Here is a 14,076-nt window from a genome sequence, read left to right as displayed (position 1 = left end):
GGGGATTTTTGGGCTCTAAAAAATCTCAATTTTAGTGGGAATTTTGGGTGGGAATTTTGGGGTGATTTTGAGGGATTTTGGGGCTTAAAAAAATCTCAGTTTTCAGTCGGGATTTTGGGGTCATTTTTTGGGATTTTGGGGCTCTGAAATCTCGATTTTTAGTGGGAATTTTTTGGGGTCATTTTTGGGGCATTTTGGGTGAATTGTGGGGGATTTTGGGGCTCTAAAAGTTTCTATTTTCTATTCCTATTCCTATTCCTCTTGGGTCTCACACTGCCGTCTTCGGCTCGTCTGCCGTGCCCTCAGCGCTACAACAACGCTGCTACCTAGAGCCGCCGCTTTGCCTGACTTAACGTCTGTGCTGCGGCAGTCCCTTGGGGTGTTGGATTAACATTTTCGGCTGCAGCAGTCTCATTGCAGTTTGGGTCTTTTCTGGACGGTAGCAACAGACTCCCTTGCACTCCTGTGCAGGGCTCGTTGCTGTAGCTTCTAGACAGATCTGTAATGCATACATGTTGAAGAAACACGCTGTCTTCCGTATGAAGTGCCAGGAGTTAAAATGAGTCTAGATCCGTGAAAGATGGAAACCTTTAGAATTCACTAACTCAATTTCTCAAAGCATTTGTGACCATGTTGGGCTTTGCGTGGTGACCACGAGCACATGAAAGTGTATAGCAGTTTCAGAACATCATGTATACTTGCCTAATTTTTGTTCTACAGACTGAACCATCCCAATGTGGTGGCTGCCCGCGATGTCCCTGAAGGGATGCAGAAGCTCGCACCAAATGACTTGCCATTGTTGGCCATGGAGTACTGCCAAGGTGGAGACCTCCGCAAGGTGCGGTCCCTAGGATGGTAACCCAGGAATGGATCACCTTCTGATCTGGTCCTAGGTTTTCTACTGAAGTTTTCCCTTCAAACCTTTGCTTTCATACCCTGATGTTTCCTATTTCTAGTCATGGCATCAACAAGTGTTGGTGGCTTGGTCCTTGGTATTATGTTCAGCTTTTGAAGACTTAAGTGCTTTGTATTTTTTTAGGTGCAAGTGACACTGTGAGTAGTTTTCACCTAGAGAATGAGGGCAAGTGTAGGGGATGTGCAACAGTATTTTAGTATGGCCAAGACCATTGTGGGGTAGGTGCATCTGTAGGCTGTACCCTTCCTGAAAGTGATGAACTCTTGTCTGTCATAGGAAGAGATAACACATGGTAGTTCTAATCCTAAGGCTTTTCTGACCTTTGCTATAATCTGCCCATAGCTAAAACACAGACCTTAGGCCTCAGATTGGAGTTGATAGTGTCAGGCAAAGAGGGATGGAACAAATAGGAGGATGAAAACGGGATGACAGTGACTTCTTTCATCTTCTTTCCCATGCAATTAAACCAAGGCACAAAGCTGTAATTGCTGCTACCGCAGGTCACAGTCCATAGAGTTTTGTGCTTCTGGAGAATTTAATTGCTGTTGCTGAAACTTCTTGCATCCCTGAGAATTTGTGGAACTCTGGAGTTCACTCGGGATAGAGAAGGGAAAGACTACATTCTGTGTTCCTTACTTGCAGTACCTGAACCAGCTGGAGAATTGCTGTGGCTTGCGGGAAGAAGCTATTCTTATCTTGTTATCTCACATTGGTAAGTGGTGGCAGTACCTTCAGTTGTCTGAACTATGGAAACCCTTTTAGTCCTGAATCCACTCTCCGGATATACAGTAGTGACCTTAGTGACTTCATTTCAGACTGACCTTTTATGATCTTGATCATCTCCCAAAAGTGTTGGGAGTCTGGGGAGGTTCTTGCCTACTGGAAGCTAGCCAGCATTACTACAGTTTACAGGAAGGATGTGAGGGAACATCCAGAGAGAGAACTCAATTTGTGTCCAGAGTTCTATGGTGCTGACTTTACCCCTTACACTCAGTGTTTCATTGTATGTTTGATTGTACAAGGTCTGATGTGAAAGCCATGCTTATTACTAGATAGAATAGATGAATCCTTACTGAGCTCATGCTAGGTACTGTTACTTAGCTCTAACAACTGGCTTTTTCTGTCTCAGCTTCTGCTCTCAGATACCTTCATGAGAACAGGGTCATCCATAGAGACTTGAAGCCAGAGAATATTGTGCTGCAGCAAGGAGAGCAAAGGGTAAGCAGGAAGCAGACGTCTCTACCTGCACAGACAAGTAAACTTACAAGGAACCTGCATGTGCTTCATGCAGTTACGTGGTCCCTCTGCAAGAGCACTCAGCCCAGGATAACACCTGTCTCAGGTCACTGTCACATAGTATTCTGTGTGCAGCTGAGGTGAGACGTTGTATTAGACGTCTGTTAACACCTGACATTTTGACTTTCAACTATTAAGGAAAGAAGCAGACTGTACTGATTGACCAAAGATCGGAAGGAGCTAGAGGCGTAACTGCTAAGTGTGCTCCAACACCTTCAAATTTATTGTGGTTTTAGAAATCTACAGTGGCCTCCCATTTCTGCTTCTATCTCTTCACTGGCACCTTTCCTGCATAGCTTTGAAGAGCCAGACCTTTTCTTTCTGCTGTATGATGTGCTTTTAACAGGACTTCAGTCTGGCATTCTTATTCTCTGTTGTGTGTTTCAGTTAATACACAAAATCATTGACCTTGGTTATGCTAAGGAGTTGGATCAGGGGAGCCTGTGCACATCCTTTGTTGGGACTCTGCAGTACTTGGTAAGAAAGGAATTCAGCTAGAAGAGCAGCTACTGCTTTCTAGAGGGATAGAATTAACTGTTACCAAGCTTTGGGCTGGGATTAGGTACTTGCACGGTATGGGGTGCGTTTGTGGTGCTGAAGCTAGCAAAGGTGACTGCTTTTTTGCTGACACTGGGTTTTGCTGAGACTGGGTTTTGTGCTACCTGCATCTGTTATAAATAAGCAGGAGTGCCAGTAACCTATGCTACTCACTCCAGGAGGGTCTTAAAGCCCGTGAGAGGCAGTGTTCAGTAATGTGTTTAATTATTTGTACAAATGTTAATGAGATGTTAAGGGACAGAGAAAGCTAAGAGCTTTCTGGCCAAAGCCATCTGGCTTTGTCTCATGCGTGTAAACTGTATCAGGCTCCAGAGCTGCTGGAACAGCAGAAGTATAGGGTGACAGTGGATTCCTGGAGCTTTGGCACGCTTGCCTTTGAGTGCATTACAGGCTTCCGACCATTCCTACCCAACTGGCAGCCAGTGCAATGGTGAGTGAACCGTGGCTGGGTGGTAAGTGGGCATGATGTGACTTTCCTGTTTACAGGAAGCAGAAGTGTGGTCCCTTGATTCTGAGGATAATATCCCTATGTTTCTTGCCCTTTTGGAAAGTGACCCCTTTCACAGGGGCTTGACTCACCTGAGCAAGTTCAGCATTCCTGAGACTTGCTCTATGGGATAAGGGCTGACTCCCGCAGGGCAGGTAACAGAAACCAAAGTGGCATCTGTATTATATGTCAAGAGTAGCTTTTAAGAGCCTACTAGCATGCAGGCTGGGAAAGGCGGGCAATTTTTTCACCATTGTACTCGCTCACATTAGGCATGCAAAAGTGCGTCAGAAGAGTGAGCTGGATATTGTTGTTTCAGAAGACTTATCCGGAGAAGTCAAGTTTTCTAGCAGTTTGCCCTGCCCCAACAATCTAAACAGGTGAGTACTAGAAATTGCTGTGCTGAGATAAACTGATTCTTCTGCAAAAGGACCAAGTTTGTGTTGTATGCCTTACTGTGTTAATCTGTGAATACACTGAGTGCGTGACACAGGCAGTACTACTGTCGCTTGTCAGACTTGTGTAGTCTTGGTTTCTGCCTTCTAAACGCTGCGTTTGTGATGGGGAGAGGTGGAGTGCTGGAGGGAGAAGGAGGGGGGCAGTTTTGTCAGTCCTCCCACACAGAACAGGCCGTATAGTTACTGCCAATGAACTTTTACCTTTTCTGATCTCCTGGTTTTTGTTGCTCAGTGTTTTGTCTGGGAGGCTGGAGAAATGGCCGCAACTCATGTTAATGTGGCACCCACGTCAGAGAGGTACAGATCCTACCTATGGACCCAATGGGTGTTTCAAAGCATTGGATGACATTTTGAACTTGAAGGTAAGCAATATGTCTGTATTAGCCTAAAAAGTTTTCCAGAGAGCAGTTTCCTGAGCCTCTGAATCCTAGACTTAGGAGGAAGAGTGAGGCAGAAACTCATAGAACTGTCTCCTGACCGTTAGTGACAGGTGCTTTCCTCTTGCTTCTTTGAGGACAAATACTCCCTGAGCTTGTTGGGAGTAGCGAATAGCTTCTGTGCATGCTTGGTTCCATATTCTGAGAGAGGATTCTACAGGTATTTAACTGCCATGTGGCCTCTCTTCCACTTGATGGAGGACAAGAACTTTGCCATAATGTTAGGAAGTAGCTGTAAAGTGACTTCTTGATTCTGCCAAGTGCTTTGAAGAGTTTCTTGGTGGTCATTTTTTCGGTCCCTCAATCTCTGCTCTAAGATGACCAATGTATCTTCAGCCTTTCTCATGCCATGCTACTCTTCTGGTAGTTGCTTCACGTTTTGGACATGGTTACGGGAACTGTGCACACCTACCCTGTGACGGAGGAAGAGACTCTGCAGAGTGTGAAGGCCAGGATTCAGTCAGATACAGGAATTCCAGAAGAGGACGAGGAACTAGTGCAGGAAGCAGGACTTGAATTGTTTTCTCAGAAGTTGGTCACTAAACATACAGCTGATGGCAAGGTGAGTCTCGGTATTCCCTTTCTTAAGTTTGAGTGAATCAGAAGTCACTGCACTCGCTTTGGGATCACAGCACTCCCTGCTGTTGTGGCATGCTTTTGTCATGGTAACCTCACAGACCTAACAGCCACTGTAGCGTAGGCAGCCTGTTGCCTTTGGTGCTCTGTGTTTGGTTGAGGAGGACTCTTCTGTTTGTGGTGTTGCCAAGGCTTGCTCTTCCCAAGAAAACCTGGTTGGGTCTTTTGTCTTCTGCAGGTGAATGATACTGCAGCAACAGACACAGACCTTCTCTTCCTCTTTGATAACAAGAAAATTTCCTGAGGCTCAGGTGGCCTTGCGTCCTCATCCAGAAAGTGTTGACTGCATCCGTAAGGACTCCTCTGGCATGAATATGAAGGGCGGGGCGGGGTCAGTGTTGAGAGGGGCGTCTGTGTTTTGTGGTCTGTATCGTGCACAAAGAGTAGAGGGAGCTTTTGCGTATTGGGACTGAAGAAGCAGTAAAATGGACTGTCATTCATTCAGTTTATCAGAATAACTAAAAAAGGGAGGTGTTTGATTTTGACATGCTAGGGGAGCTGCACAGGGGTTATCCAGCTCTAGGCTTTGCAGGCAGTAACATGCCCCTCAAAGGAGCAGTGTTTTGGTCTGTTTTGTGGTAACACAGTATTCCTGCTTCACGCTGATATGACCATTTCCCTTTCTCCCACCTCCTCTGTTTTCAGTTCAGGATCCAAAGAAGAATCTCCACTTTTTCCAGTTGCGCAAAGTGTGGGGTCAGATCTGGCAGACGATGCGGATGCTGAAAGAGGACTGTAATCGGCTTCAGCAGGGGCAGCGAGCAGCCATGTACCGTGGCCGTTTCTCCACAATACTTATCTCTGTCTTTGTGCGCTGGTGGAAGGGAAGACAGAAATGGGACCCTGTTGGAATGGGGAAGCCCGTGATTGGAGCTGTATGCAATTCATGAGAAGTGGAGAGTTAGCCCTTTGGCACAACTGCATTTGTCCTCACCACTGTCTCAAGTATCTGTTTTGGATGTAAATGAAAGCCTGGTGGATTTCTACTTTCAGAGGCTAATAGGACCTTCTTGTCCTTGCAGGATGAATCTGTTGCGTTACAATAGTACCCTCTGGAAGATGAAGAATTCTATGGCCTCCCTTTCTCAGCAGCTGGAAGCAAAGCTGGACTTCTTTAAAACAAGCATCCAAATTGACCTGGAAAATTATGAAGAGCAGATTGAGTTTGGAGTTAGTGAGTATAGCATCTGGAAAACGGGTCTTTTCATGACTCTTCTCCTCACAAAAACACCTGCCTCCTTCTCTGTGAACCTGAGAAAGCCAGTCACTCTTCTTTGATTCCTGTAGCTTCTGAGAAGCTGCTGTTTGCCTGGAAAGAGATGGAGCAAGCTGTGGAACTTTGTGGGCGGGTATGTTTCTAAATCTAACTGCTAATCATAAAGAGGTTTGTTTTTTGTTATCTCTCCCCTCCTCCCCCTTTAGCTTCATTGTCCCTGCCTTAAATAGAAGCCCCTTGTATCTGCACTGATGTCAGATTTCACATTGCCTCGGTTTGTGTGGCACAATTTTTGTGCATTATTAGTACTACATGAAGCTCGTTCTGTTGTAAGGCTTAAGGGGAAACGGGAGATCTTGGCTAAGCCCCAGAAACATCTTGGAATTTCCTTGAATTGAAACGACTCGTTTGTCTTTGGCCAAGGCTGCTGTTTGCATCTTGTTGGTTTGTTTAGAGATAAGAATGAGAAAGGAAGAACCAGTGTGAGTGTGAGTGGTAGTGTCTCTAGGTATGAGACTGTTGTGTTGCTTATGTTCTACCCTGCTTTCAGGAAGATGATGTGGAGCAGGTCGTGAAGAGGATGATGGCCCTGCAGACAGACATCGTGGACCTGCAGAGAAGCCCGCTAGGTCGTAAACAAGGAGGAACACTGGAGGATTTGTGAGTTGAACTACCTTGAGCTTCAGATGCAGGAGTGTTTCTGGCTAAGCTTACTCACTAAAGGACAGTGAAAGGGCTGTTTCTTCCACCCAAATTGTGGGGGACTGGGAGCACTTTAACACTAAAGATGTTTTTTGACTCATCTGTCATTGTTCTGAAATGGCAGACAGGTATAGAAAAGATTTGAGTTCTCAAACTATTTGTTCCATGTTTTGGTTCTTTGGAAATCCTTTTCTTTCCTGCTTTTTTCTTCTAGAGAAGAACAAGCCAGAGAGCTGTACTGAAGACTCAGAGAGAAGCCAAGAGGTAAAAGACGCTTTAGCTCAAGGTCAGCTTGCTTTGTGTGTAACTTTGGAGGTGTAGTAACGATCATTGAGAAAACTATCTGACTTCTAGGCCTGCCCAGACACTAGCAGCACATGGGCTCTCCTGGATTGCCTTTTCTCGAGAGGGAAGTCAGGGAGTCAGTTTCACACTAGGCCAGCCTTCCTTTCTTGGTGCTTTGTGAGCTGTTCTCGAAACTCCTCTGGAGCTCTTCTCAGAGCAGGCTGTTGCCACAAGCAACAACCAACCTTTCTGGGTAGAAAGGATGAAAGACACAACTGTTCCTTTGATACAGTCCCAACTCTCCTTTTCAAGTTCTTTAAATTTTGAAGAAGGTGGCTAAAATTCAGTGTAATTCATCCCACTCAAACTTGCATATCCTGAACTTTGGCTGTTTCAGGATTAAAGCAGTAGTGGAAATGAGCCGCTAAGAATCTTCTCACTCTGTCCTATAAACCGACCTTTCTGTGTAATATTGGCTCTCATTCCAGATCAGAGGAGAGGCGGTGACAGCCAGGAAATAGTACGACTGCTTCTACAGGCAATCCAGACCTTTGAAAAAGAAGTTTGAGTCATTTATGCTCAGCTCAGGTGAGCTTTGCACATTTTATTCAGAGTTGAGAGAAGGTATTTTCTCTTCCAGCAAGAGAAGGTTTAAAACTCATTGCATATGGCTCTTGAGATCTTGCAGTGTTAACAGAAAATAATTAACTTCAGAACTGTTCTCCTACTGCAGTGGCCCATGTGTGATCTGATTAGTTTTTATTTTTTTAATAGTAAAACTGTAGTTTGCAAACAGAAGGCATTGGAATTGTTCCCCAGAGTGGAGAAAGTGATGAATCTGATGAGTGAAGATGAGGAAACAGTTGTTAGGCTTCAGGAGAAACGACAGAAAGAACTGTGGAACTTGCTGAAAATTGCTTGTGTAAGTAAAATAAGAACTCCCCTTTAACCTGAGAATATGGTTTGTAGCACAGGCTACTGAAACATTAGTAAATTGAGTGTATCCTATGGTTCTTTTCTTTATTTTGAATCAGTATTAAAGCCAAGTTCCAGGTTGTCTCATATTCCCGGCTGCTGAAAACTAGTGGGAACAATTGCACTCTGAATATTCTGTGTTTTCTACAGAGTAAAGTGCGTGGTCCTGTTACTGGCAGTCCAGAGAGCGTGAACACATCCCGTCTTGGTAGCTCAGGTCAACTGCTGCTGCAAGTCCCTTCTGGAACATTCAGTGTATCAGAATCTGTAAGAAAAAGGTGAGGCAAAGTCTGGAGTTCTTCGGCTGCTAATGCCACCACTACAAAGCTAGTCTTCCTGCTTTGTGAAATAATGGCCCACAGGGTTTCTCATATTTTACACTTTGTGTTCAGCTTGCATTGTCAGCAGCCTTAGTTTACTTGGTAGTTAAGACTTCCTGGGGCTTTCAGATCTTCCATATGAAAACTGGGTATCATGTATGGCTTCACTTCCCCCAGCCTCAGTAACAAAAGTGGTTTTTTGGTTTTCTTCCTTTAATCTGAGATGGTTGGGCTCACTTGGAAGTACACCGCCAGCTGTACTGGTCAATGCTGTGATGCATTTTGGTTTTTGAGAGAGAGGGGCTTGCCAATGTTTCTGGCACTATTTTCATCAGATGTCTCTAACAATCATGTTAAATTGCAGAAGTAACAGCTAAAGATATTCCTTCTGTTTTCCCAGTGCAAATGCTTTTCCTAACTATTGTGCAAACACATTGGTGATGATTTCTCCTTTGTAGGGACCTTGACCTGAGCAGCAGCTGGAGCAGGTCTGCTGTGATTCCTTAGAGTCGGGAGTGCAGCCAGTCCTGGAAAATACACTGAAACTGAGCAGAACTGCCCCAAAACCTCCTCAATGCAGAAACACACCTTGAAATACACCAGGCCTGCCAGAAACCTGGGACCTTCCCAACTCAGGCCTTAGGCTGGAATCACTGCTCAGGGTAACAGCCCTGCTGATGTTTTAAATATTGACTTATCAAAGAGAAGATCAAGGAGGCACAACCAGCCTTATCCTGCAGAATCTTAAAGCTCATCCAGTGCCACCCCCCTGCCATGGGCAGGGACGCCTTCCACTATGCCAGGTTGCTCCAAGCCTTGTCCAACCTGGCCTTGGACACTTCCAGGGGTGGGACAGCCACAGCTTCCCTGGGCACCCTGTGCCAGCGTCTCTCTCAATCTCCCCTCCCAATGTTCATCACATCCCTCACCAAGCTGCAGCCTGGAAAGCCAGCTCATGAATGCTATTTATTAAAATAAGTGCTGCTGCTGTCCTCCCCCACTGAGCCCCCTCTGACGAGCTGCAGATCACTCCTGTGAGCAAAGAGAGAAAAAAGAGCCAGGGAATGGACTTGCTGCGGGGTGCCACGGCCCCTGAAATGCACCGGCTCTAATCAGCTCCCCGAGAAGCAGATGAGCTGGATGACCTTTCTGCTTGAAAAGCCCTTTGGTGGCTCCCTCAGAGGTAACTTCCCAGCCTAACATGCCTGCTGGTATTCAGGAGTGCTCCTGCTAAGTGGGCTGATGGATGCTCTGCGGCTCTGTGTGCCGCACAGACACGGCACTAATGAGACGCTGCTCAAATGGGCCCTTCTCGGCTATAAAAGTTGTCCTCAGATACTCTCAAAGGCTTTGATATGGCAGAGAGGGTTGAAGAAAGGCAAGGCAGGTGGCTTTTCGTCAAACTTCATTTTTTAAAGTGTTTGTGAGCTGGAGGCAGCGTTTGCAGGCTAATTGGGAGCACTGGCAGCCGCCGGCGATCAAAGGTCAGCAGGAGGATGCCGAAGCTCTCATCTCCCTGAACTCTCCAGCTCTGGCTAATCAGCCTCGAGAGGGAGGATCACACAGCACTGGCATGTGGCATTCCCTAGGGGATGCAGGGGTCAGGGCAGATAGAGGAGGAGGAGGAGGAGGAGGAGGAGGAGGAGGAGGAGGAGGAGGAGGAGGAGGAGGAGGAAGGTTTATGCCAGAACCACTTCACTCGGGGGTGTTCAAAGCCTGTGTCTCTCTCTAAGCGGTGAAGCGCAGCTCCATTGAATGGAATGAACTTCCCACTTGTAAAGAATTACCAGGAAAAAGTGGACTGTACTTGCTGTTGAGACTAATTACTCTGCTCAATCTGCAGCATCTTGTAAGAAATGATGCTCCAGCTCATCTTCTGGGTGAGGTGGGTGCAGGAGGATGTGGACAGTGAAAATGAGCGTCAAAACTCAGGGGAGGTCTCCAGGGAGGTTCTGCATTTGGAGAGGGGCACTTCATTTAACAGCACTGAAGAATTAAGACAGGGAAATGGCATAAAAATCAGAAAGGATCTTAGGATTATAGTCAGGGGAAACAGAGTAAAGAAAAACATGTGAAGTTGGGCGTTGCTTCTGTGAAAAGACAAGTTGTACATCCATGTACATGTAGCTGCATTAAGGAAAAGCATTAGTATTCAAGCCGAATGATGTCATGGAAAAACCGGTTTGTTTTTTTTAAGCATGCAAAACTTCTGTCAGTTGAAAGGGGATAAGAACAGCATATTAATCAATTTACCTCCTTACCTGTTGTTTTGTGAAGTAGTTAGGATTGCTGGCATTTGCCATCTGGAATTTTATGCCAGTGGCAGATCCCTGACTGTGATGGTAGAAGGGTAAGGACCTCATCCAAATGCATCAACAGGAATAGTGTCTCACTGTGAAACTGCCAAGTATTTCAGACCGGTGCCTAATAATGCAAAACCTTGTTGTAAATATGTGTGAAGTGTAATTTATCTAATGTAATTATGAGATGTTTAGAGCCAGTCATTTGAAATAGACTCCACTCCTCTGTTAGCTTTTGACATTGGAAAGACTGTAATCATGTTGCAGACCATCAGCCCTTGGATTAGAATTTCAACCTACAGTGAGCTTCAAACTGCTTTGCATTTACCCTTAGAAGAAAAGGGAGGTTGAATAATTTTTGTCATGTTGATTTATCTTAGGAAAATGGGTGTCAAGGTTCTGAATTACAGTAATTATTGTAAGCATGTAAAATATTATCAACTACAAGATCCACATGATGTGGTGTGGATGGATTAGTGCACATGCTCAGACCAATTTGAGAACATTTCAAGTTTTGCTACGTTTGCTAGGGCTAGTTACATCCACTTAAAATACAGATTGGCTCTAAAATGGCAGTGGTTTGCAGGTCCTAAGTGTTAGGACTTTGGTTAAAGCAAAAGGAAGAAAATAATTCTTTTTCTTTTAGCTTGTCATGCAGTTTGTGCTAAGGCTTTCAGTAGTACTTTATTGTGACAGCTCGTTTTCCTTTTCATTTGATGCCCTCATATACACCTTGTTGCTCTACTAAACTAGAAAGATTTAGTTTCTTAAAGAGCCTTCAATGAAGCTGTTATAAAGCCTTTTCTCAAAACAACAAATATGAAGACTGAACACATGAGATTACATTGTTTTAGTTTATGTTGCTTTTTTGAGGAAATAAAAACAGGAGAGAGCAAGAGTTTATTGCTTAAGAAGTATCAGCTATTATCATCAAAAGGGTTCATAATTTTGAGTTTCATTTTTATTTTGACCAGAACACTTTTAGATAATAAATGTTGCAATTGAATCTTGTCTTTTTTAGGAAGCTGTTAAAACAAGCTAAATGCTTTCCATTTATGGATAACAAACTGATGCTCTAAGTTTAGGAATTACTGTGCCAAAATTTGAATATTTCTTTGATTTCCTTGTAACCTGTAAAACTGACTGTTTCTGGTTATTCTGGGACCTTTGAACTAGGGGTCTTACCTCAGGTGGGATGTCAAAAGAATATATAGATTGTGATGCTGTTTTCTCTCCATTACTAGGAGCAGTTTTTGATTCGGGCAAGTTGTGATTCAGACAATGCTGCTAGATTTCTACTTGAGAATCTGCCTTTTGTGGCCTGTTTTATGGGTATTTTCACTTTTTTCATTGCAAGTTTTTAGGATTTTCTAAGTGTGTGTTTCTAAAAAAGCAGCACCCAAATTAATTGCATCTTATCAGTACGTAAAAACTACTTTATGGCATTTTAACCTGCAAATGCTATGATAGCGTGTGTGGAAATGGAATTTAACTCACTTGGCGGACTTGAAATATATCCCTAAGCAGTAATTGCAACATCTTATCAAATTCTCGAGCAGGAAACCAACCTTTTTCTAAATGGAATTTTTATGAACTGTTTTAAGGACTGTTTACTGGAAAGCTGCCTAATCACTGCATTTCCTGGGTAATGACTGAAATATGTGTGCTGAATTAGTAGCAGGAAGATGCTCAACTACTCTGGCAGGGAACAGTTGATACTGCTTTTGCTAATGCATGTAAACCACAGAGAAAATTCTGAATATGGAGAAAATTTTTATCAATAGCCCCATTTAATTGTATCCTTCATTTGAACGGTGCCTTGCTTCAGCGATTTTTAAGGAAATTATTGAGGCTATTTTTTAAGTGGTAGAAGTAATAATTAAAACCCGTCCATTAAAGCATTTGGGAATACATTTAATTGATAGAAAGATTAGGTATATCAGGGGAAAAATCCACTTTGCTGGCATTCTTCTGGTTTTGGGTCTTGGCAAAGGAACTAAAATGGGTTAAGAGGAAATTGCTTGTTCCATAGTGTGCTGTGTGTGGCTTCCTGGGGATTTTACCTTTACGGTGAGTGTTCCTCTGAACACAATGAAGCTGCAGGCGTGTGCTAAATCCAGTTAAGGAGATTTCCAGTCTAGTCTTTTGGCTCTGGAAGAGTCCCTAACTGTGCACCTGGGACATAGGATTGTCCAAAAGTGTCCCCAGTGCACATTGCGAGGAATCCTGGTCTTCATTCTGCTGGTTTAGTTTGATGTTTCCATATTCTTCTAAAAAAGAATCATTGCTTTCTGTCCAGTGCCTGCATTCACAGCTGTCTGGTTTTTACCTTTTCTTCAGCTGCCTCTTCTCCACACAAGTGCCCTTGTCTACGTAACTCTTTCTTTTATGGCAGCTGTTCAATAGCTGGAGTTAAGCTTCTTGCCCTACTCTGAATTTCCAATTTCCCGTTTGAGGATGAGGCAATCACCGCTGACTTCCCAGAGGGCACTCCTTCGCTTAGTTATCCAGCTCTTCGCAGTTTGAAAGGGACAGAGAAATGGAAGGGAATAGCTTTGGTTCATAACTATTTTTGCATTAATAATAATTAAAGTTAAGATCAATGATTGTAGTACAGATGACTACCAATAGTGCTTTATAGCCCCTTTGGGAACTGAAATTGTGTGAAATAATTCAAAATAGCCTCCCTCGAATGGTTATTCTGTGAGCAGCAGTAGGTCTGTTTTAAGGCTGGCGTGGTGTCAGGAGGTCTCTGGGCATGCCAGGAGTTTCAGGTTGCTCACTTTTCTATTATTTTTGCCCGTCTCCAAGTGTTTCCATTCTACATTCGGTCTTCCTGAAAATATTAGTGTGTCTTCCTTCATTTGGACATTGCAAAGCATGACTGCTTTTGTGGAGGACTTTTCACCCTTTCCCGGTCTTGTGCCTTTTGTTTCTTTTGGATGTAAATCCAAGCAAGCTGCCAAACTTTTATATCTTATTGGGATTTAGCAGTGGTGTCAGCGAGTACAAAAAAGAGTTCAACATGTTTTATTGTTATCAAAAGCATTTCCAGGAGTGGGAATGAGGGATAGGAATCCAGGGCACAGGGATGGTGGATCCCTGTTTATCTCTGTAGTATTTTAGAGTGTGTTTCAGTGTATCCCTGAACCTCTTTTGCAAATATTGTTAAAAAGGCAGTGCTTCCCAAAGCAAGAAATGAACCCAGGAAAAAAAAAATCTTGCAGTCTTATCACAGCATGCTTTTTCTTTCTTATAAAACCAACATAATCAAAATAAAAACCAACCAAACCAAAACCAAAAACCTCAAAAACTAACCAAGCAAAAAACCCCCCCCAAGCCCCCAAAAAACTAAAACAAAAAAAACCCCAAGCTTCTATCCAGTAAATAAGACTTAAGTTTTAAGATTTATAACTACAGAAGGTGTCTTGATCACAGCTGAAAGAGGTTGGTAGTTATGCACGGCAGGCCTGTGAATTCCTTAGCAAAC

General features: G+C 43.8%; 1 pseudogene; it reads left to right on the top strand.

Moving 5' to 3' along the window:
• The first annotated feature begins 512 nt into the window (after nt 1-512).
• Nucleotides 513-10,025, top strand: LOC136303941 (inhibitor of nuclear factor kappa-B kinase subunit beta-like; annotated as a pseudogene).
• Nucleotides 10,026-14,076: the final 4,051 nt, after the last annotated feature.

The sequence above is a fragment of the Chamaea fasciata genome, unplaced genomic scaffold (genome assembly GCF_029207755.1).
Source record: "Chamaea fasciata isolate MVZ Bird 193981 ecotype frontalis unplaced genomic scaffold, bChaFas1.0.hap1 SCAF_44, whole genome shotgun sequence".
Classification (NCBI taxonomy): domain Eukaryota; kingdom Metazoa; phylum Chordata; class Aves; order Passeriformes; family Sylviidae; genus Chamaea; species Chamaea fasciata.
This window is presented reverse-complemented; position numbering and strand designations above follow the sequence as displayed.